At 42.0% G+C, this 25,543-nt stretch overlaps 2 long non-coding RNA genes across 2 annotated transcripts; both read right to left on the bottom strand.

Moving 5' to 3' along the window:
- Window positions 1–2,151: 2,151 nt before the first annotated feature.
- Window positions 2,152–6,198, bottom strand: LOC307015744. The gene is made up of 2 exons (XR_013801627.1): window positions 4,213–6,198; window positions 2,152–3,623 (listed from the first exon to the last, which is right to left on the bottom strand). It is a non-coding gene; the product is annotated as an uncharacterized lncRNA (long non-coding RNA).
- A 159-nt stretch (window positions 6,199–6,357) lies between these two features.
- On the bottom strand, window positions 6,358–23,036 carry LOC307015743. Its single transcript, XR_013801626.1, has 3 exons — window positions 21,593–23,036; window positions 6,493–6,586; window positions 6,358–6,401 (listed from the first exon to the last, which is right to left on the bottom strand). It is a non-coding gene; the product is annotated as an uncharacterized lncRNA (long non-coding RNA).
- Between the last annotated feature and the right edge of the window lie 2,507 nt (window positions 23,037–25,543).

The raw sequence follows: 25,543 nt of genomic DNA, 5'->3' as shown, positions 1-25,543 counted from the left end.
CTAACTTACCTTTCAGTTAAATCTTCTAAAATCGTTAACAGTATAGCGGTCTGCTTCCTCGGCTGTAGCTTTTGGGTCTGGTATTTTCGCCCATGCTGCATTATCAGAGGGCTGCGACAACAATGATTGACAGGGATGAAAGGCCAATCGGAGAATAGTTCACACCATAGCTGAAAGGCTCAGCCAATCAGCGCTAAAACATCCCTCGATTATATGCTGTAGTTACGTTGGTCTCGAATCACTGAAACTGCCTCTCGAATACATTAAAATCCCTCCAGGAAAGAAGTCGTTTTCCTTGTGTACATTTCCATTGTTACATGGTTTGACCACATATTTAATTGTCGTAAAATATCATCATATTTCATCACGGTACACAGATTTGTAATGTAAATAATATATCCAACACTAACCGCGTTATATTAATCTCTTATATACATACAAGGGTATTATATCAGATAAATAGCTTCTCATTGTTAACAGGATTCGTGAAGGAATGTCTGTGAATGTCATATTTGGTCTTCTCCACTAAGCGGCAGCAGATTGCTGTTAAAATGTCGGAAATCAGTTCCTGATAGCCTACTGTTACAACTGTCCCTGCCCCGTATGTGTAGATACTGATTTGGGTAAACGAAATAAATATACGAAATGTCACTAAGTTCATTACACCGTTTTTCTGTTTCCTGCTGTAGGACTTGCCTGGCTAGAATAAATGTGAATTCCTGTTTTCTCAGCACAATGTGTCCATTCAAACAAAAATTATGAAGTAGGTTTCTTCTGTAATTTGAAACTAAATATGTGAGTTGTATGTACATGTCCAGAAATAACATAATCTTAATTTGTTTCGATACATTATGAATGCAGGAGTCATGTGAAAATGGATACATAACCCATTGATGTGTAAATAACCAAGACATAGCAGCAAAACAGGGTTTGGCATTTAATATAATAGTCAAAACGTACAGCATTGTTTCAGCTGGACATGCATGCAAAAATCATTTCAAACGTCTTATGTGAAACCAGCACAAGACATCATAGTGACTACAGTTACAAATAATCTTTTTACATTCATATTAACTATGACATTTGCTCAACACTTTAAAAGTCATAACAAAGGCTCTGAAAGAAATGGATGTTTGGTTACCGTATGTTTTTCATAGTCATAGTTAACATTGAGGCAACATTTTATTTTTATTTGAATGCACATTAAAATGTGTTTGCTTGCTAATACTGGTAACATATTTGTTAAGTCACTTGTAAGAAAAGGTATCAAAATATCGGGGTCTTTTCAAACATAATATGATGAATCATAAAAACTTTTAAAATAAAATATGCTCGTTCACTAAAGCATTACACAGAGAAAAGCTGTTAAACACAAAATAAAGGATTCAATCCTCTTCTTGGACATTTTTCATTAGAGACAATATCCTGTTGTTTTTGTTAATCAATTGTGTTTACAGTGCATTATTTTTTATTCAGAATTAATTAAAGACAACATTTAGCTAAATCACTGATTGTACTTGCTCTATAAAGCTTTGCCACACTGTAAAAAGAAAGAAGAAAAACATGAAAATAGTTTTTTGCATACTCTGTTGCATAGTTCTGCTCTCACAAGTCTGAGCGTCATTTGCCAGCTACTGTTATTTATGAGTACACTTATTCACATATTTGTTATAATTTGAATGTATAATATATGTATATATATATATATATATATATATATATATACACACATATACAGTATATATATGTATGTATGTATGTACACTGAAAAAAACGGGGAGTAAGATTTACTTCGAGGTAAGAAATTGCACTCACAAAACTTAAGTATATTTAACAACGTATATTTCAAGTAGCATCTACTTACAGTTAAGAAGTGTTTGTCACTAAAGGCACTCAATTAAACTTTACTATCAAATTTCAGTTTTTGTAAGTACATTTGACTTACTATTGCATGGTAGATTTTACTTAAGATTACATTTGCATCTTATTACAAATCTCCAGTAAAAACTATTTGGCTTTTCAGGTTGTTTTTATTCTATTATTTAATAAATATGTAGGTAATATTAAAATGTAATTATTAAGTATCAAATGCAATTCTTATTCAATACAACTGTTTTACACTAAGGCTACTACAAAACATGAAACAGTAGACACTTTTAAAAAACACGTTTATTTTTGTTCCGTTGTCTGATACATGCCATGATTAATCTACAGTTTACAATTATTTTAACAAATACTGCACATACATCAGTTAAACTAAACAAAGCACGTCGAAGAAGAATCAGGCCCTTTTCTTAAGTAAAAATATTCATACCACACTGTAAGAATACTCTATTACAAGTGAAAGTCTGGTAATGAAAATGTTATTTAAAGTCCACCTAACATGCTAATTTTAGGCATATAATATGGGTCTCAGATATATAAATAAAAACATGTCTATGATGTGTTTTTCTCAAAATACAAACAGATCATGCATTTTAGACATCCCTCATATATCCCTCTATTCCATCCCTGTTTAGAGAAACGGGGATCTTGGGTCCTTAGCTTAAAAAAAAAAAAAGAGGAGGCAGAGCTAATGCCTGATCAGAATTCTACCGGAGATAAAGTTAAATTCTGCTGTGATAAAACCCCATCCTGTTCTAAACCACATCAAGGATTATTTCTGAAACAGTATGCTATAGAGCTCAAATTATTTTTCTCTTGCGGGTTTACCACAAGGTGAGTTCATTTTTTTATTTCCTGCTTTTTAAACACATGTGCTCTCCAGTACAGGTTAGCTCTGAGTGTTAGCGATGCTTGCGAATGTAAACAAATACCATATTACGTCCAAAACACGTCAGGCATTGTTTCCGATAGCAACTCTGTGGGTCCACCATCCGAAATTGTGTAATATCGGCAGCAAATCTGTATCCGCTCGTTGTACCCCCGTTTTTAAAAGATGTGGGTACGGAGGAAAAGAGAAAGGGTTTTATTTTGTGACGCTGCGTGAGTTCCCAGACGCACCGGGGACACATATTTATGTATAAAATACATCAAAAAGTGCATTCTGCATGATAGGTCCCCTTTAAGTAAAACTATAATTAGCTAAATGCTGTTTGAGTACCCTGTAGTAAAAAATCCAATATTAACAAACAAAAACGTAATAGCTCAAGGATTTCTAACAATATTTAAATGTTTTGGTCAATTAAAAAACAGAACCTTGTACTTTATAAACTTTATACAAGATAGTGAAGTACAAAGTACAATATTTCCTTTTGATTTGCAGTGGAGTATAAAGTGCAACGAAAAGAAAATTCTCAAGTACCTCAAAATTCCACCACTGCTTATGCAAAAATGTGGACTTTCAAGAGAAATCTTGAGGAAATTAAATTCAAGAAAGATTTTTGAAAACGACAGAAGCGTATTTCAACTTTGGTGTGTTACTTAAGTTCATTGCATGGATGATGCCCGTGAGCAGAAGGCAGGCGTTCACCAAACATTTACACTCATCAAGCACCGCCGATCTATTGATGGAGATGGACATGTTGGGAGGTGTGGCGTCTTCTTTTGCTGAACTTCATGGAGGACATGGAGCTTCAAGACACTCAGCATAGTCCTTTTTCGACGATAACTTTGCTTCCATTCTGTCAAAACATGTAAATCAGTGTTATACAATACTGTAAACCTTTCTGTGAATTTACTAAGACTGATTGGGTTGAGCTAGCTATTTAATTTAGTATTTAAGTAGCCATTGATTTTACATACTTTTTAAGCAGAGGGGATGGGGTAAGCTTCAAAAGGTTCAAAGGACTTTATTATCATATGCACAGTAGCTACAGTGTGGATATTGGAATTTATATTAACTCTTATTTGTTACGGTCAAAGTATGACTACAAGTAAGGAAGTTCAGTTTATAAAATGTTCGCTTTGTTCCAAACAGGAAGTAAACCTGATTAAATCATTGGGTTCTACAAGCTCAAACTATCAATTCTCCTCAAAAACCCATTTTGAATCAGAATATTAAACATTGAAATTGAGTAAGTTTGAAAATATATAAATATTATACAGTAAAATTAGATTGCAATGTACTTTATCTAAATGTTAACTTAAAAACTGGAGACTAAAGACATTTTTCACATAATTGCAAGATGCACTTACCTTCCGAGAATAGAGATATTCATCTACAAACAGAACAGCAGACACATTTTAACACAAATCAAGCAGAACATTTACCTGGTTCTCTTTAATGAGCTCCTCTGCAGAATCTTCCAGAAGCTCCATCAGGCGGGAAGGAAGCTGGTGCCGCTATCTGTCTCAATGTACACAGGACAACTACTTTGATATCCACATTAAGCTGACAAGCTAACAGGGATGTGTTGGGGAATAATTTGCCCTGCATGTCCTCCTTTGCCTTCTGACGCAGCGGACCAACCTTGAGCAGCCGTTATCTCCCATAAGGAGGGGCTGCCCCAGCATATTGTTGATGTTGCCAGTTTATGACCGGGCAATTTATTGTTGTGGGACACCTGGAACACATCCTTCTCGGTGTGTAGATGACCCCGAGCCATAAGCGACAACAAATGTGATTCAGTGTCCTCAGCTGTTTAGTCTATCTATTGAAGAATGTTGATTATTACACTCTGAACTAGTTAAAACCTCGAACTACAGGAGGGTTCTTCAGAATTGATTGTGGCATCTCTACCGTGTGGTCAAACCGTGGCCCGTGTCATATCTTGTGAATTCTCCGGCCAAACCTCCAAATAAACCATCAGTGTTTGCCATCAAAGCTCCAGCTCTCCTCGTGTCTCTCCGAGTCCTGACTCCAATTGCTTCAGAAGTTTCCCCCACAGGATGTACAGAGTTAATAAAGTACATAAATATACTTACATAATTAAAAATCCACGAGTATTAATTTTAGATGAGGGTCCATGCTCTCTTCTCTTCAACTGGAACCGCCTGATTTTTTTCTAATGTCTGAGCGCAAACTCCTCTAACGTCATCGGGGGCTTCGCACACCTTTACTCACACACCCAATGGCTTTTTAAGAAGAGAAAACGAAATGGGAATTTTACTTGGGTATGTATTTGTATTTTGGTATTTGAATTGTAGTTCATCTCAGAAATCCTGACACTATCTGTCAGAGGGGGAATTCATTCCTTCACCCTCTGTACCAGGCACAATAGTCATCACTCCTCTTACAAGCAAAGTGTTTGGTCAGCCCTCCGTAGACCTCATTCTCAATCATCCACAGGCACTCAGCCGGGCTGCTGACCATGCAGGGGATGGAGGTGCAGCGGGTGATCTGGGCCCAGGAGTTCAAAACTTTTAATCCCTATCTGATCAGATCAGATTTGGATTTTGGGGAGTTCAAAACCAAAAAACAGGATTAGGATCACTTTGATATCTGATCAGATCAGGAAATCCAATCCAAGCTTTAATCTGGATCAAATCTTCAAAATGGGTAGTTCAAACCGACAACACAGGATTGGGATCAGTTTGATCCCAAAAAACTGGATTATCCTGATCCCACCAAAGGGGTGGATTTCCAGTGGATTACCAGCGCAAAATGTACTGTACAATTTATTTTAGAATATGTTTCAATTTAAATAAAATGGCAAAGTTTGTTAACTGAAATAATACACCATTTTTAGCCTTCATGGGAAATACATTAAATTTTTTCCATTTTTGCTAACGTTTGTGGTGGCCTATTTTGTTTTCAACCAAATGTTGATGACATAAATGTTGATGCTCATAAAAGTGTAACAGCAAAGATTGTCAATCACAAATGTAATTTAGATTAAAGTAAAAATATCTTCAACAAAAAAAAAGTCCATCATCTGTCATCAGCTTTCAAATAAAAAAATATAATTAAACATTATAGATGTCTGCAATGTGGTCTCTTGTCTTCCTTGTATTATTTTTCATGTCCACTAGATGGCGATCGGTAGGATTAAAGCACTGATATTCAGGATCTAGTCATCTTGAAAAATCGTAATCTGGATCAGGCTGATCCTATCCTGAATTGCTTTGAACTCCAGGGACAAAATCTGGCCGACTTGTCTGATCCTGGATCACAAAAAATGGGATTTCAAAATCGGATCAGATCTGATTGAGATTAAAAGTTTTGAACTCCTGGGCCCTGGGTTTCATTCAGATCCTCCCAGGGCTGAATGAAGTCACAGAGATGGATATGTATCGTCCCATCATCTTTTAGTTTGCCTGGGAGAAGGAAAAGAGCATTAGATGACATAAAACAAAGACTCTTCAAATAACAATACTTGATATATTTTATAATGTGTGATTTGGTGAAAGTTGTACCTGTGATGAGATACTCCTTGCCATTATTCTCAAAGGTCACTCCACACAGTGAAGGAGAGGGTTCGGTGTAGATGGCATCAATATCATAGCTGGGACCTTGACATCTGACAATTCAAACAAAGCAAAGTCAATTTAGATTCATTAAGGAAAAAGTTTAGACCCCAATATGAAAGTGATAGCTTTAATTTCACATACCTTGATTTGTTTGATGTCATACTTGATACGCTTGATGGGGTTTCCATAAATGTCATTGCCAGCATCAACCTCCTGCACTCCAACTACCTTTCCCCTTATAAATGCAAAAGAGACAAACACAACCCACATTTAATTTGAAGACAAGAGTTTCAAAGTCAAACACCATTATCATGTTAAAACGGAACAGGATCTGAGTCCGTCTGTATCTGATCCAAGCCCTGTCCAGGTTTGGCATGCTAAAGACAGCCACAACTCTTTGCTGTGGCTTGGATGTGAGCATTTTGCATGTGCCAGGTGCTGGGAAGACAGAAGCAACATGAGTGTTTCATCAGCTGCAATCAGAGGGAGGAATGTGTGCTGCCTGCTCCCAGGCCGACGCAGGAGGAAGCCAGTCAGCACAGCAGTCTTTGAAAATCTGAACTAGAATGCTCTCCTTCGCCCCCAGGCCTCTCTGCCGGCCTGCCTCTCTGTCTGGATTGAGGTGCTGACATGCAAATCAGACCATCTTCTTTTCGTGTGAAACCTTTCCTTTCCTCTCCCTCTCTCTCTCTCTTAAACTCTGAAGTTTCAGCACCCTGATTCAGTGAGGTTTCGAGGGTGGAAAGAAATAGAACAGTTCAAGTGGAAAAACATCATCAAAGCCTTACGAACGAGCCTTCGAGCTGAGTATTAAACACAAAAATATGTTTCAGAGTAACTGCTTGTGTCATGTGAATCCAATTGTGAATCTGCAATGATTACTGCCTTCACTATACTATGCTTACCATATCATATTCAAAAGTCAAGCTTTTAAGACTAGCGATAAAGTTAATGTCTAACTAACAGATGTTCTCTCAGAAGTCTCAGTTCAAGTTGTGTCTTTCTCAAGGTGGCTGCTACTGACCGCCTCAGACCATCACCAGCCCTCTGCCTTACCAAACAAGATCAAGCCTTTTCACTTGCTTTTTGTATTATGGATGTATGAAACTGCAAGCCATATGTAATTGTTTGACAGTAGAGTTGTAGAGAACATCTCCTTTTAAGGTTCTCGTGAGTCAACGTGAGTTAAAAAAAAAAAAAAAACTGGGAAAAAGGAAAGTTTGTGAAAGTATGATGTGAAGAGGATGGTTATATGCTCAAGGCAGGGGAACAGAAGAGCAGCAGAGGTAGATAGTGTTTTTTCAAGGAGAAGCCTTTCAAAGCAATACTGTCACAAACCTACAAGTATTCAGGGAGAAGAGGTAAAGGGCATTAAACAGGAGAGTGGGAGGATTGAATCTTAAGACAGGAAAATGCAAATGTCCTGTGTGCAGCAGAAGTCGTGGAAAAACAAAGCTGTACACACTACAGGAATAATGTATAATGGTAAACTACTGTGAATTACTGGGTTTATGTGAACATGTATAATTTGAGGACAGCTTTGTGAGGGTGAGGGTTATCCCTTTAAATGCTTAAATAGACAAATGATTTCTTCCATTCATTCATTATTTTCAGAACATCCACATTCCAGCTTTTATCATGAACAATTATCAATAAAATCCAAAACAAGCTCAAATGTACAAACACATTAAAACATGTCTTGAGGTTGTATAGTGTGTGTTTAACTCCTGAAGCTTAGACTTGATATCCTGTGCTGATATGCAGTGTATAACTAATTCCAGCAGGACATGATTTTGTTCACTTGTACAGGCTGACCAAGCCCTGTACACAACATACATTTCATGAAACTGGGGACTAAGGGAACCATCTAATTTGCTATTACTAAACAATAAACACATTATTGTGTAGGCAGCATTGTGGTCATTGGAGTTCTTGACAACACGAAGAGGGAAGGATGAGAAAGCACTGGCATGTCATGTATTGCAGGGCCTGTACATCTGTTCTCCTTTCTGAGATGCCGCAAAGTGGGAAGACTTTGAGCGACAAACACAAAATTACACATTCAAACGATTCCTCTTCTTAATCCAACATTATTATTATTACTACATTTTAATGTTTTTTAATTTCTTGCTTCCAATTGAGTATTGCACATAGGACAGGTGAGCTTTATAACATTAAATGAACCTGCCTGACCGATCGATGTAATGCATTAAAACCAGAGATGCTGGAGTATACAGCAGCTAAGGCCTGTACTACGAAGCTGGATTTTCCTAACCTGGATATGTTTGAGTTTGCCGGTTGGCCTAATCCAAAACATACGCGCTGTCGCTAAACTGTACTACGATGCTGGTTATCAAGTGGATCGCTCAAGCCAGCCGTGCCCTATCAAGTTAGGTGCGCGTTCACATGAAAGGGGTGGTATTTGGAGCATTCGACCAATCACAAACATTGAGAAGGTACTGACAGCGCAGCGTCATACTTCCTGAACGAAAAGTCAACTATAATATTAGACAAATATGAAGAAGTTAAACTTTAAACATCCATGACTTAAACACTTTATCCAGGATAAAAGCCACATAGTTGCACCTGCAAGGTGAATACAGCTGGTAAAAGAAAAAGTGTTTGAATGCATACATTAACAGGTTTATGACTCAGCTGACTCAGATAAGGAAATATATGACACATTATGATGTGATATGCCGCGGACTGTACTTAATGTTACTTTGATCCGGTTACTTATGTTGTGGCAGATATTTAAGTAAGCTTTCTTTACGCTAATGTTATAATAGTCAGATTGCTCTGAAGATGGGAGGTGATATTCTAATGTTCACCTTCACACAGTCGGTGATTTTTGCCGGCCGTCTTTCCTGCAACGGCAGCTTTTCTGTATTTCCTTTGTCCTGTATTATGACTTCATCGCTTTAAACTCCGCACACTGAGCTCTGATTGGTCAGCAGGCAGTGCTTTCACTGAGTTGAGCTCTTAGCCTGCAACCTAACCTGTTCCGGGGCAGGTTAGCCGCACAGCATAAGTTACCATGGAGATCTATCCTGCTAAAAAGAGAACCAGCGTCGTAGGACCGGAAAGCCCGAGCTTTTCCCTAAGCAAAAATCCAGCTTCGTAGTACAGGCCTCTGGTGTGAGAGCATGCACATATTCTGTTTAGTTTTGTCTTTCTTTCATTTCTAAAAAGATTAGCTATCTTTTCACATAAGGGACTCAGGTACACTTAACAATCACAGAGAAAATGTGGAATAAACTGCAAATCCATAATGACCGAACAGCATTCCTCTGCCTCAGCCAAGGACCCAAGGGATGGATTTCAATTAATGAGGAAATATTTTTTCTCTGTCTGTTTTACAAGACAAATGGAAATACATGTTTACAACCATAGCTGACCTGCTGGTATTTTGTTTTTGAGAGGGAAAAAACATAGGGTCTAGTAAAACACTGAATGCTGAGGTCAATTCGGAGCAGTGGTGGAAACTAACCCATTAAACCTGTTTAGCCCTGAGCCTGCTTTTCAGGTCTCAGGCTCGAAAATCACATTCCCAGAACAAATGACCATATCTTCCCTTCTAAAATGGTTAAATTAATAATCTTTTTCTCAAATTAATGATAAACCTGCGAGTTGGATGTAGAAAAGTCAGAATCAAAATAGATGTTTTTTTATTTTAAAGAAAATTCAGATTGAACATAGTAAAAAACTGTAAAATATAGTGTGCGTCCGAAGATTCTTTTTGACTTATAGTGAAAACTACCCTTGGATGATGGTAAGTTAGACTAAAAGCTTTAGGAATCCAAAGTACAACATATAATAAGTACTCTGTATCAAGATTGATGCAAAACAAGTGACATTTGACCTTTTTAGAGAGGTTTAAAAAACTCCACCTCTGAGGTGATTTGGGTGGAAACGGGGGTTTTACCGTTTCTCTGGAACCCATTGATCGATTTTGGTGATTGACATCTCTTTCTGACCGTTAGAGCCAAAATAATCTAAGGGGAATCTCCCCACTCACACACATGCTAAAAGAAAAAGGTGGGGGCTTCGCGCACGCAGTTTTGCACAAGAGTGAAGCTATTTCTAGCTCTGACATCTAGAAACGGAAAAGCAGGTTTATTGCTTATGGATTATCAGAAATCATTTCAAAGGGACACAGACACATTGCATTGACCTATGGATTAACTTCAGCAGCGTTTTTATCGTTTTAATGCCATTGAAGACCACGTTTGACCAGACTACGACACAGGTGAGCCATGTTAGCGTTTTTAGCTACCTAGCGCCACATGTTTTGATGTCTGTTTTTGTTTATAAAGTCGCGAGTCCGTATCATTGAGTAGGGCTGAACGATTAATCGATTTTAAATCGAAATTTCGAAATGTTGCGATTATCAAATCGCAAAGCCAGCGATTTTTAAAAATTTTTTTAATTGTTCTTCTTGTGTGTCAGTCATCCACACCAATCAGAAGTGCTGTGCTCCACATGTACCAGCCATTGTTAATCAATCAAAAGCGGCCCATGACAGAAGGTGATAGACAGATTGATCCAATCACCTACCAAGTATTTCTGAAAGTGCCTGCCCTTTCCAAATGGCTTTGTTATGGCTGTGTCTCAGCCATAACAAACGCAGCAATGAGACGATGACGTGAGTATGGAAAAAAGAGGAGTTTATTCACACTCCCCAAAACAACCGACCACCAAACAGGGTTAACAAGCACTATGCAGAATAACTCAGTGTGCATCCAGACTCGGTGAGGACACTATCGATACTGACTCAGCAATCACTGTAAGTTATATTCTTGTTTAAATAGACTTCTGTTTCATTTATTCTACTCTGTATAATTGTTCTGTAGTTATTGTAGCTAAAACGGCGATTTCTGAGAGATTTTAAAATCTCAGATCTGCTCAACTCCAGCTGTAACTCAGGTCTCAGTGAGTCACGCCCCTCAAGTGTGCATTACAATAGGTAGGAAGACTCTGCTGTCGCCCATCAGCAGAAAATAGTTAACTAATTACAGGGGCGTGCCCCCAAAGCTGTGAGAACTGAGCAATCAGGTATCCATCTTAGGTTGCGTTTTCCTGGAGCGTCAGCTCAGCATCAGCCAGACGAAGACTGACAAAGACATTAAGAGTCCTGTGGGAGGCAAAGAGGAGGCAAATCCTACTCTGATTGCGCCAAGTATCGCTGGTGTTATTTAGTTTTATTCAATTCTCTTGGGTTCTCTAGCCCCTCATGCTATAATCATGTGTATTTTCTGCATTCCTGTTCATGTGTCTTCTCGCAATTATCACTGGCCCCGTGTTTCTCCTAATCGATTTCACCGGCCTGCTCTCGTCTATCCCACATGCTCCACTGAGATCCAACATCTCGTTTCAGGGGGCCTGTGGAACTGCCAGTCAGCTGTCCCTAAGGCTGACTTCATCTCTGGCTACGCTTCCCTGCAGTCTCTGGATTTCCTTGCTCTCACGGAGACCTGGATCACTCCATCCAACACATCCACCCCAGCAGCTCTCTCCACAGCATATTCCTTCTCCCATACACCCAGACCCTCTGGCAGAGGAGGTGGCACTGGTCTCCTGCTCTCTCCCAAATGGAGCTTTTCCCTCTTCAAGCTACCTAATTTCACTCCTTCCACCTTTGAATTCCATGCCGTCACAGTAACCGATCCTATACAATTAACCATTGTTGTTCTCTACCGTCCACCAGGCGCCTTGGGGGACTTCTTGGAGGAGTTAGATAATCTCCTCTCACACATCCCTGAAACTGGCCCTCCCGCTGTACTTCTCGGAGATTTCAACCTCCAGACAGGGAAGATATCTGAACTAACATCTCTGTTAACCACCTTTGCTTTCTCACTGTCTCCATCCCCACCAACTCATAAAGCTGGCAATGTCCTTGATCTCATATTCTCAAGGAACTGCTCTACTTCTAACCTCTCTGTAAACCCGCTCCACACATCCGATCACTTCTTCATTTCATTCTCTCTACCCCTTTCCAAACATAACAACCTAATCTCTTCTAACTCTGCTCCTGTCCGCCGTAACCTCCGTTCCCTCTCCCCCTCTACCTTTGCCTCATCGGTGCTCTCAGCCCTCCCTTCCTCTGACTCGTTCCAACTCCTGCCTCCAAACACTGCTGCAAAAACTCTCCTCTCGACTCTCTCATCCTCTCTGGACTTTCTCTGTCCTCTCACATCGCGGCCGGCTCGTCAGTCCCCTCCTGCTCCCTGGCTAAATGACGCACTGCGTGCTAATAGAACCATCCTTCGGGCAGCAGAGCGGAAATGGTGGAAATCCAAACACCATGACGACCTCCTAACCTATCAGGCTCTCCTCTCCTCTTTCTCTGCTTCCATCTCTCAGGCAAAAAGCACTTTCTTTCCAATCCCAAAAAACTAATTTCTATCTTCTCCACCCTCTTGGACCCCCCCAAAGCACCTCCCCCCTCCTCCCTTCTGTCAAGTGACTTTGTTAACCACTTTGAAAAAAAGGTTGATGATATTCGCTCTTCTTTTTCTGACTCACCTTTACTCACCGCTGGGTCACCAGACCCTCCCTTCACCCACACACTGACCTCCTTCTCCCCTCTCTCTCCAAGTGAGGTTCTTACCCTCGTTACCTCTGCCCATCCTACCACCTGTTCTCTGGACCCTATCCCCTCAAACCTCCTTCAGACTATCGCTCCTGATATTCTACCATTCCTCACCCATTTCATCAACACTTCTCTAACTTCTGGTCACTTTCCAAACAGTCTCAAGGAGGCAAGAGTAAACCCTCTCCTTAAGAAACCCACTCTCAATCCGTCTGATGTTATTAACTACAGGCCCGTCTCTCTCCTCCCATTCCTGTCTAAAACACTTGAACGCGCTGTCTTTAAACAACTCTCCTGTTATCTCCATCAGAACAACCTTCTGGATCCGCACCAGTCCGGTTTCAAGGCAGGTCACTCAACAGAAACTGCTCTCCTTGCTGTCTCTGACGAACTGCACACTGCTAAAGCAGCCTCCCTCTCCTCTGTCATCATCCTTCTGGACCTGTCTGCTGCATTCGACACGGTGACCCATCGGATCCTCCTTCGCACTGTCCAAGAACTTGGAGTTTCAGGCACTGCACTTTCCCTCCTCACCTCATACCTCAACGACCGCACCTACAGGGTTACTTGGAGAGGGTCCGAGTCCGACCCTTGTCAATTAACTACAGGGGTCCCTCAGGGCTCGGTTCTTGGTCCCCTCCTCTTCTCCCTGTACACAAACTCGCTCGGGTCTGTCATTAGCCCGCATGGTTTTTCATACCACTGCTACGCTGACGACACCCAACTAATTCTGTCCTTTCCCCGCTCAGAGACCCAGGTCGTCGCACGCATCTCTGCTTGCCTAGCAGACATCTCTCGGTGGATGTCTGCTCATCACCTCAAGCTCAACCTTGACAAGACTGAACTGCTCTTCCTTCCGGGAAAAGATTGTCCCACTCTTGACCTAACAATCAACATCGGCACCTCTGTTGTTTCCCCGACTCAGACTGCAAGGAATCTGGGTGTGGTCCTAGATAACAAACTGTCCTTCACTGCAAACATCGCTGCTACAACCCGCTGCTGCAGATACACGCTTTACAACATCAGGAGGATACGTCCCCAGCTGACCCAGACATCAGCGCAGATTCTGGTCCAGGCTCTCGTCATCTCACGCCTAGACTACTGCAACTCCCTCCTGGCTGGTCTACCTGCATGTGCCATCCGACCTCTGCAGCTCATCCAGAATGCAGCGGCTCGTCTGGTCTTCAACCTTCCCAAATTCTCCCACACCACACCGCTCCTCCGCTCCCTTCACTGGCTTCCAGTAACTGCTAGAATCCACTTCAAGACACTGGTACTTGCCTACCATGCTGCGAATGGATCTGGCCCTTCCTACATCCAGGACATGGTTAAACCGTACACCCCAGCACGTGCACTCCGCTCTGCATCAGCCAAACAGCTCGCTGCACCCGCACTGCGAGGGGGACCCAAGTTCCCGTCAGCAAAAACACGTGGGTTTGCTATCCTGGCTCCAAAATGGTGGAATGAGCTCCCCATTGTAATCAGGACAGCAGATAGCTTACACATCTTCCGACGCAAACTGAAAACTCATCTCTTTAGACTCCACTTCGAGCGATATAATTACTAACAAAGCACTTATATACTAATAAAGGGCTGGCTTTCTAAATGCCAGTTGAGTAGCACTTGAAATGTTTGGCTCTATGAAACCTGATGTACTTATATGATTCTGTTTTCTTAAAGGTTGTGTCTTCCTGGTCGAATGCACTTATTGTAAGTCGCTTTGGATAAAAGCGTCAGCTAAATGCAATGTAATGTAATGTAATGTAATGCAGGAGGATAGCTGTTCCGGGCTGCTCTTCCTCCTACGTTCCCCGGGCAGAGAGAGAGCCACTGCAGCCTACTTAGATCCTTTATGGAGGCGCTGATCAGATTGGGAGCACCTGGAGAGAGGCTGCACCTGGATACAATCAGGGAGAGAGAAGCACACACACCCACACACAAAGGCACACCCACACCAGCATAGGCAGTGAAGCAGTCGGTGTCCCCAGGGCCACCGGCACCACCAACCAACCCCATCCCAAACCAAACCAAAAGGTCATGGAAAACAAAACCCCACATATGGCACTCCCCCAGGACCCTAATGAAAAAAACACCACCTTCACACAGCAATCCTCTCCTTCAACGCCCAGCCACACCTTTAGCAACACCAGTATCTGAGAAGCACTATTTAAAAAGAATGGGCGGAGCGAGAAAGATTTATCACAGTATGACAGTCAATATATATACATTAAGGTCAAACCTAACCATACTTAGTGCCATGGGGCACATGACAGCGCGTCAGCAATAACATTGTCAGACCCCCTAATGTGCCTAACATCAAGGTTGTAAGCCTGAAGAAACAAAGACCACCTCGTCAGTCTTTGGTTAGGACACTTAATTGAATGCAAAAAGGTCAGGGGATTGTGATCTGTGTAAACCAAAATTGGTCCTCCTGCTCCCACATACAGGACTGTCTCAGAAAATTAGAATATTGTGATAAAGTTCTTTATTTTCTGTAATGCAATTAAAAAAACAAAAATGTCATACATTCTGGATTCATTACAAATCAACTGAAATATTGTAAGCCTTTTATTATTTTAATATTGCTGATTATGGCATACAGCTTAAGAAAACTCAAATATCCTATCTCTAAATATTAGAATATCATGAAAAAGTATACTAGTAGGGTGTTCAACGAATCACTTGAATCGTCTAATTAACTCGAAACACCTGCAAGGGTTTCCTGAGCCTTGAAAAACACTCAGCTTGGTTCAGTAAACTAAATCACAAATATGGGGAAGACTGCTGATCTGACTGCTGTCCAGAGGACCGTCATTGACACCCTCCATCAGGAGGGTAAGACACAAAAAGAAATTTCTCAACGAGCAAGCTGTTCACAGAGTGCAGTTTCAAAGCACATCCACAAAAAGTCTGTTGGAAGGGGGAAATGTGGCAGGAAACGCTGCACAACCAAGAGAGATGACCGCAGCCTTAACAGCATTGTGAAGAAGAGTCGCTTCCAGAATTTGGGGGAGCTTCAAAGACAGTGGACTGAAGCTGGAGTCCAGGTATCAAAAGTCACTGTTCACAGACGTGTCCGGGAAATGGGCTACAATAGCCGTATTGACCCATGGTCAAGCCACTTCTGAACTCAAGACAACGGAAGAGGCGTCTGACTTGGGCTAAGGAAAAGAAGCACTGGACAGTTGCACAGTGGTCCAAAGTCCTCTTTTCAGACGAAAGCAAGTTTTGTATTTCATTTGGAAGTCAAGGCGCCAGAGTCTGGAGAAAGGCTGGAGAGGAGCAACATCCAAGTTGCTTGAAATCCAGTGTGAAGTTCCCACAGTCAGCGATGGTTTGGGGAGCCATGTCAGCTGCTGGTGTTGGTCCACTGTGTTTCATCAAGCCCAGAGTAAATGCAGCTGTGTACCAAGAGATTTTAGAGCACTACATGCTTCCGTCTGCTGAAAAGCTCTATGGAGATGAGGAATTCATTTTCCAGCATGATGTGGCACCTGCCCACAGTGCCAAAACCACCAGTAACTGGTGTACTGACCATGGCATTACTGTCCTTGATTGGCCTGCAAATTCCCCTGACCTGAACCCCATAGAGAATATGTGGGGTATTGTGAAGAAGAAGCTGAAAGACACCAGACCCAACAATGCTAATGAGCTAAAGGCCGCTATTGAAGCATCCTGGGCATCCATAACACCTCAGCAATGCCACAGGCTGATTGCCTCCATGCCACGCCGCATTGATGCAGTAATCCGTGCAAAAGGATTCCCAACCAAGTACTGAGTGCATTAATGGACATTTTCAAATGTTTGATTGTGTTTTGCTGTTATAAATCTTTTTTTTTTACTTGGTCTGAGGAACTATTCTAATTTTTTGAGATAGGATTTTTGAGTTTTCTTAAGCTGTATGCCATAATCAGCAATATTAAAATAATAAAAGGCTTGCAATATTTCAGTTGATTTGTAATGAATCCAGAATGTATGACTTTTTTTTTTTTTTTTTTTTTTTTTTAAATTGCATTACAGAAAATAAAGAACTTTATCACAATATTCTAATTTTCTGAGACAGTCCTGTATACAGTGAAATGCTGCAACGCCCAAATGAGTGCTAACGCTTCCTTCTCAATCACCGAATAATTCCTTTGGTAACTGTTAAGTTTCTTTGAAAAGAAACTGACGGGTCTCTCCACCCCCCCTTGTCAAGCTGGAGCAGAACCGCACCGACTCCCACCTGGCTTGCATCTACTTGGAGATTAAAAGGACGATCAAAACATGGAGCCGCTAACGCCTTAGAGGAACACAACAGAGACTTAACCCTATCAAACGCTTTCTGACAGTCGACCGACCAAGTATATTTTACCTTAGCCCTAAGAAGTTCAGTCAAAGGAAACACTAAAGTGTAAACATTTTCACAGAAACTCCTGTAGTAACCCACCATACCCAAAAATCTCTGGAGTTCCTTTTTGGTTGTGGGCATTCAGATATTGCTCTGAACTTGGCCAGAACTGGAGCCACACAACCCTGACCCACCACATGGCCAAGATATGTCACTGTTGCCTTTGTAAAGGCACATTTGGCCAAATTAATAGTCAGATGTGCCTCCGCCAACCGTTCAAACAACCTCTCGATACGCTGAACATGAGCAGTCCAAGTATCACTGCAAATTACCAAATCGTCTAGATACACCGTACAACCCTCTAAACCCGACACCACGCGATTCATCAAACGTTGGAATGTAGCGGGAGCATTTTTTAACCCAAACGGCATTACCTTATATGAATAAAGTCCAGATGGTGTGATAAATGCCACTATTTCCTGTGCCCGCTTGGACAAGGGGACCTGCCAATACCCTTTAAGCAAATCAAATTTGCTAACATACTTTGCGGACCCCACCTGATCTATACAGTCATCCATACGTGGCAAAGGAAAAGAGTCAGATTTTGTCACCGCATTCACTTTTCTTAGATCAGTACAGAATCTAGGTGTCCCATCCTGCTTTGGCACCAAAATACATGGAGACGCCTGGTCTGGTGGCATGCGATAAAAATGTTGCTTAATCGGCTGAGCATTCCCAACATCAATATCATGCTCAGCTCAGTTTGCGAAGGAGTGTCTCCAAACAGACACAGATATTTGTGTACCACTGCTGAGAGTTCCTCACGTCTTGATTCCGCCAAATGAGACAACAACCCGTCTAAATTATCTAGCGATTCCGAATTTCTCAAACGACCACAGAGCAAACTATCATCAGCTTCAGGCACTACATCTCCCTCATGCGTCAAACCATGTGTCACTGCAAAAGCCGGCTGCACCTCATCCTTCTCCACCTCTGTGTCCGTGTTAACCTCCCGCTTGTGGTAGGGTTTCAGAAGATTTACATGAAAGAGGAGTTTAGTCTTCCTTTGTTCTGGTGTTGCCACAACATAATTTAAATCAGAAGTGTTCTCAATGATAGTGTACGGACCTGAATATTTAGCCTGAAATGGGGAACCAACAATAGGCATAAGTGATAGAACCTGGTCACCTGGATTAAACTCCTGTCGTGCCGAACGACGGTCATACAACTCCTTCATTTTACTTTGAGACACTGACAACTTTTCCCGTGCCATACTCAAAGCAACAACCAAACGACGTCTGAAGCCATTCACATAATCCACCAAGCTCCGTGGCTCAGTGTCCACACAACACTCTTTCAGCACTGCAAAGGGACCCCCGTACAGCATGTCCGAAAACCAACTCATTAGGGCTAAACCCCGTACCTTCATGTACCGCCTACCTTGCAGCCAACATCAACCAAGGAAGACCTTCCTCCCAGTCTCCATCTAGCTCAGTACAGTAAGCACGTAACAAGGATTTCAATGTCTGGTGAAACCTTTCCAAAGCACCCTGACTTTGGGCGTGGTAAGCTGTTGCCTGGTTCTTCTTAATCTTCAAAAGCTTCAACACCTGAGCAAACATGTGAGACGAAAAATTGGAGCCTTGATCACTCTGAACGACCTTAGGAATACCAAATATTGAGATAAACTGCGACACGGCACTAACCACAGCCTTAGTTGTAATCGACCTCAAAGGATAAGCCGCTGGATACCTAGTGGTTTGACACATCACAGTCAGCAGATATTTGCAACCAGACTTTGAACATGGTAAAGGGCCCACACAATCCACAATGAGATGTGTAAATGGTTCACTTACCACTTGTATCGGCTGTAGTGGTGCTGGTTTGATCTTCTGGTTTGGTTTGCCTGTCAGCTGACACACATGACATGTTCTACTATACTGCGACACATCTGTCTTAAGACGTGGCCAGAAGTAGTGTTTCAGGATGTTCCAATATGTTTTCCGAACCCCAAAGTGTCCACACTCATCATGTGCGACTTTCAGGACAAGAGGACGAAGCTTAGTTGGCACCACCAGCTGGAAAACCTCAGTCCCCGCACCATCAACAGCCCTCCATCTCCTAAACAACAAGTCATTAGGCAACATGTATCCACTTGAAGAGTTTTCCCTCTCTGCCACTGGCACAGCACAGTCAAAAAGGCCTTTCAGCGAAGCATCCTGACGTTGCTCCTCTCCCACATCATGGTGTGTAAGTAACACCGAAAACCCAGACAAAGATGGAACCTCCACTGTGTCAGTTGAGTTTCCATGCGATAGCAAGTCCTGATCCCTTTTGGGCCTAGCCCGTGTGATCACACACGCGGCCGTAACGTCTGGCACCACTGTAGAGCGCTTCTCAGATGCTGACTCCATCAGACCACCAGTGACTAACAACACAGACGGGCCATCAGCCCAGACTCTACCACCTGCCAAATCGTTACCCAAAATGAAATGTATCCCCTCGATTGGAAAAAATGGACGTACCCCAATAGCTACATCCCCTTTAACAAGGTCACAGTCGAGATACATCCTATGAACAGGAACAGGAAAAACCGTTAATCCCATCCCCCGAGTCCGAACCGTGTCACCAGTGTCACTTTCCTCAGACAAAGGCAGAACCGAGTCAACGATAAAGGAGTCAAATGCACCTGTATCCCTCAAAATTTTAATTGGAACTTTGACATTGCTACCCACCAATGACACCAAGCCGTCTCTTATAAATGGAGCATAGGATGCCAGAACCTCAGGTCCACATCAGTGGTCCGTAAGCACCTCGTCAACACAGCAGCTACTCACAGGAGCAGCGAACGCAACCGGTTTACCCACAAATCTTCCTCCCTTGGATTTTGCTCTAAGCACCAGACAGTCTGGTTTCCAATGGCCTTTCTCACGACAATAGTTACAAGTATCCTCAGATTTCTCCCAAGCCACTTTCTTTAGATCCATCCCCAATGACCCAACATCAACAGACCTTCCACTTCCCCCAAATACAGGTAGATCTCCAGCGCGCCCTCCGAACCTGCCCTTATGCAGTAACACAAACTCATCTGCTGCTACTGCAGCCTCGGATGCCGAAGTTACCCTGTGTTCTGTTATATAGGTTGCAATGCTGTCAGGAAGGATGTTTTTGAACTGTTCCAAAATCATGAGTTCACCCAAATTGTCAAAGGAAGTGATGTCCAGAGCAGCTAACCAACGTTTAAAATTAACAGAGAAATCCCTCGCCATTTCCACATAAGTCTGACCCTAAAAGGACCTAAAACGCTGTCGATAAGCCTCTGGAACGAGTTCATAAGCTCTAAGCACCGCCAATTTTATTTTAACATAGCTAGAGCTATCCTCCGAACACAACGCGGAATATGCGGACTGTGCTCTTCCTGTGAGTACACACTGAAGCATCAGGGCACAGTCTGCATCCGGCCAATCCCTAGCTTTAGCCACCCGTTCAAAAAGCAAAAAAAAAGTGTCAGGATCACTTTCATTAAATTGCGGCAACAAGCACAAGTTGTTAGCATCGAACCGCTGAGGAGACCTGGGCACCTGGGCACCTGTTCACCGTGCCGCTCACCCAACACCGCACTACCTCTGCCCATGGAAAGACGCTGTCCTTCCATATCAAGTTTGGCTTTCTCAGTCTCCTGCCGAATCCTCTCCACTGCAATCTCCTTTTCAAACTCCATCTCATACCTCATTTTGTCATGACTCAGCTGCAACAACAACAACAACATCATCTCCTTCTGCTGCTCAAAGGACAGTGAACTAGCCTACAACAGAGTTTTTAACACCCCCTCCTTAACTTCCGGAAGCACTCCCGTTTCACGTAATACCGACACAATAGAGGTTCCGCAATAACGAGCAGCTGCTCCATTGAGACATTTTCAAGGGCTTCCTGAGACGGAGCACTAATAAACGCGTCTACCTCTGCCATACTACAACGCAACACCGAGCTTACAGTGAGACAAAAGAGAGAAAAGAAAAAAAAACTGATTGGAGTTTCCCCACTAACTACGACACCCGCTAACTAATCTCCTCCCTGGTCTTCATGTGGTTACTTGCGGCGGGTACTTATGCACTAAAGACCGCTGGCCGAGCAAAGCGACTAGCAAGCTAGCAAAAATACTGCGACCACGGCCATGCCCCCAAACCGAAGCTTCAGCCACTTTCACCACAACATTAACAGCCCGCACAACGTTCCCAAGGGAACCGTCGCTACCACCTATCAGGAGAAACCCCACACAAAATAACGAACTAACTCACACGCACCCAAGCTTATCTTACCGGTTTGGATGAGCCCCCAGCTGTCACGGCGTGGCTCTCAGCCATAACAAACGCAGCGATGAGACGATGACGTGAGTATGGAAAAAAGAGGAGTTTATTCACACTCCCCAAAACAACCGACCACCAAACAGGGTTAACAAGCACAGGAGGATAGCTGTTCCGGGCTGCTCTTCCTCCTACGTTCCCCGGGCAGAGACAGAGCCACTGCAGCCTACTTAGATCCTTTATGGAAGCGCTGATCAGATTGGGAGCACCTGGAGAGAGGCTGCACCTGGATACAATCAGGGAGAGAGAAGCACACACACCCACACACAAAGGCACACCCACACCAGCATAGGCAGTGAAGCAGGGGTCGTCACAGCTTCCAGTGGAGCTTTCCTAGATGGTTTGGTGAAACAAACCATCTGAGTCCGGTTAGTAATGCTCCATCACATGTTTCTATTACAGGGTGAATCTTAAACTGAAGCTTGACTTTAAAGCAACCCAACGGAAGTTTCATGTAAGTTTAGTTCTTTCACTCGTAGCTCGGGCTGTGGGGGTGCTAGAAACGGGAGTACGTTGATACGACCTTCCTAGCCGGAGTTATGGCCGCATTTTACAATAAACCTCCGTTGGGTCGCTTAAAAACAAATATCGCAATTCGAATCGCAATCGCAATATTTGTCAGAAAAATCGCAATTACATTTTTTCCCAAAATCGTGCAGCCCTATCATTGAGTGATAATGTCTGCACCCATCAATTCTGTGTCATCTCACGATGTGAAACGATGTGTTGGATGTGCAGAAAAGATAAATAATAAGGTTTTGTGAGTGAATTTCTGTTAGCATTTTTCGCTCGTTACTAATTCAGAGGCTCAGCGTTAGCATTGTGGGTTTTTTTTAATTAATTTTTTTTAATTATCAGTTAGATGAGTTTCGTCCCGTTACATGGATATAAAACATTCATAGTTTATTAAATGAACATGCCCTCAGACACTGTTTCCTGCAAGATTTTGCGGGAGGGCCCCGGTACCGGGGTCTCTCGGGCTTAACAGGTTAAGATGAATGATTTCACTCTGTAACCTACTTGTATCTTTCATTGGGAATTATATTTTACCTCCCTTTTTCAATGGTTGCATACAAATAGTCATTTATGAAAAGGTTGATTATTCTTCCCTATTATTAAGGGTTTCACTGTAACTTAGATTGCAAGGAGCTCATGTTCTTGAGTAATTTTCCATAGACTCCCAGAAATAGTCGATTTAACTAAAGTAATATTTATTACATAAGACAATTTTCTGACAGTGTAGGTAGGGGGTTCTCATGACAATATCTTACTACTAACGAAGTTTTAATCCAAATAACTTAGTTTTATCTTCATAAAAATCACATCGAGAGTTGACCAGGAACTTAAATAAGACATTTAAACGAAGGAAACATTTAAAAAGGCAGAACCGCCAATGGTAAATAACCAACTTCATTTTGGATTTGCTAGCTCAACAAAGCATCTTTTGCAAAGTCAGCCACCCATTCATTTTCTCTAAAGCAGCCACGGTGACTTTACATTCCATAAACGTCACAGATTAACTTGTTTAAGTATCAAGAGCCTTCAGGCCAGAAAGGCTGATCCTAACAGAATGATGGTTTATTTAAGCAGGAGGGTCTATCCATGGTGCTGAAGCAGGGTTAGAGGGGTAAAGGTCATGTTACATTAGGAGCCAACCTCAGTGTTGAAACTGATCCGTTTGAAATCACAGTAAATGTTAAATTTCATCTCAGCTAATTTTCTTCCCCCTTTTAGTGACGAAAGGTTAGAGGAACTACTGCACTTTTTTCCCCTTCTTTACAGCAAACTCTCCCCCAGGATAATGGGATTTCTTTACCCTCCAGCGCCAAGGAATCCAATGGTAAAGAGAAGCCTTTGAATAAGTCAGCTTCTGTATACATACCGCACATTCAGCCGGCTCACAACCAAGAAAAAAGACCCTCGGCAAATGTAAAAAGCTAAACAAGCTGGTCACTGTTGAGACTCCGTTAGCTTAAGGCCTGTGTTGATGCAGCAACAAGCTGTTTTCTATTATGTAATGTAGGGAAAGGATCAACATGACCTTTAAGAAAGAGCATATTAAATTGCCATTTAGTAGTTATTAAGGAAGTGCACCATAAACCCCTCAACCACTGATTTAAGGATTCATTTTGCATGATGCTGATGAGCCTTACTCCATCCATAGTTTATTCAACAGATGAGATACCAATATTGTTGTTTTTTTCCACATTTGTATTCTAATCCTATTTTATTAAAGTATTGTTTTCATATGTTTGCATTACTTGCTTTTAATTGCAATTTTGTTAAGATTATCCACAAAGAAACTGAGGCAATATCCTTGTATTGCCTCTAATTATATTATAAATAACTTTAACTATAATCAGCCTCAATAAAAGCCATTGATGTGGCAAAAATCCTTTTGTAAGCAATATTGTAACAACTTTTAAATTATGTTTCTTGTGGTGTTTATACTGATCAACAAAAAGTCAGATGAACTGGCAAATAACACTAAGGGCATTCCTGTTGCTATCAAGGCTAACATATCAACATATGATTATGATAAAAACATACTATACTTACTAAATGCTGCATCATATTCATTCACTTGGCTCAGTGAGTGGACTTACCGACGTCCGAGCTGCAGAACTTCTCCTGAGGATGCGCTTTATACCTGGAGCAGCTGCAGGCTTCTGCTACCTCTTCCCCCCGCCACAGAAACAGGATGGCCAGAGTGACAAAACAACTGTTGGCTGTCCAGGTCGTCTTAGAAAGCTGTTTGATTCAAAGTAGTGGAAGAAAACGTGAAAGAACCCTTTGAAGACCAGCTTAAGCGAGAAGTATCCCCGTGAATAACAGACGGTCCAGTAGTCAGAGTATGAGATGCACACGGCATGAGAGGGAGTTCATTCCTGTTGAAGAGTGCACTCGGAGACTTCCTCCTCCAAATCTGTTTTCCACTACCGTCAGGAGCAGCCGGGCTTTATGAATGCAGGCTGGCGGCAGACTCCTCCCCTGCTGGGGGCTCAGCCAGTGAGCTGCTGCCGCTCTGTGGAGGTCAGTTGCTCCCAAAGTGTTCAAATCCACCCGCGAACCCGTCATTTTCTGTCACAATAACTACTGTCGCATGGAGGGGTGGGACACACACACATACACATGCATTTTTCTTCTCTTTGGGACCAAGTCATTGTTTTGCAAGTCTGAGTCAAGTCTCAAGTCTTTGCGCTCAAGTCCAAGTCAAGTTTCAAGTCAGGATGGGAAAGTCAAGTCCAAGTCCCAAACGTTCACAAAACGAGTCTTAAACAAGTCATTATGTGCTTTTCACCAAATGTAATGACATCAATCAACAGAATAATACTTAATAATCAAACTGCTCTTTATTAGTCAAATTAATAATTTAATAATCTATTTTCTCTGCTGGTAAAGTAACGTGTTTTTCTTCTATTTTAAGAGGGATAAGTAAGGTAAGGCTACCGTGACGGTTTGATTCAGAAGGAGTTTAATGTATAAGATCCCTGATGTTGAGGTAACCAGAATGTTTATTTCCACTGTGTACAACATGTTATAAGGGACCCACAATATCTTTATGCAAGGGATAATGTGCTGCGAGGCGGTCTCTATGGGGAAAAGAACACCTGAATCTAGATCCCTCTGCATGTGTTACTTTAACTATGTTGATGCTAATACTTTTGTACTTTTACTTGTAACATTTTGAATGCAGGACTTTTTATTGTAACCGAGTATTCCTACACTCTGGTAGGCTACTTTTACTCAAGTACATCTGAACTTCTCCCACCTCTGACAATACATCCTGAGTGGTCACCAAAGAGAAAACCTGCTCTGAAGGTTATTTTCATTTTTACAAATCCTGCACTCAGCTTTACTTTCTCCAATATCATTGAAATGCAGCCAGATGCTGCTTCTTTTTTC

The sequence above is a fragment of the Notothenia rossii genome, assembly GCF_949606895.1.
Source record: "Notothenia rossii genome assembly, chromosome: 8".
Classification (NCBI taxonomy): domain Eukaryota; kingdom Metazoa; phylum Chordata; class Actinopteri; order Perciformes; family Nototheniidae; genus Notothenia; species Notothenia rossii.
This window is presented reverse-complemented; position numbering and strand designations above follow the sequence as displayed.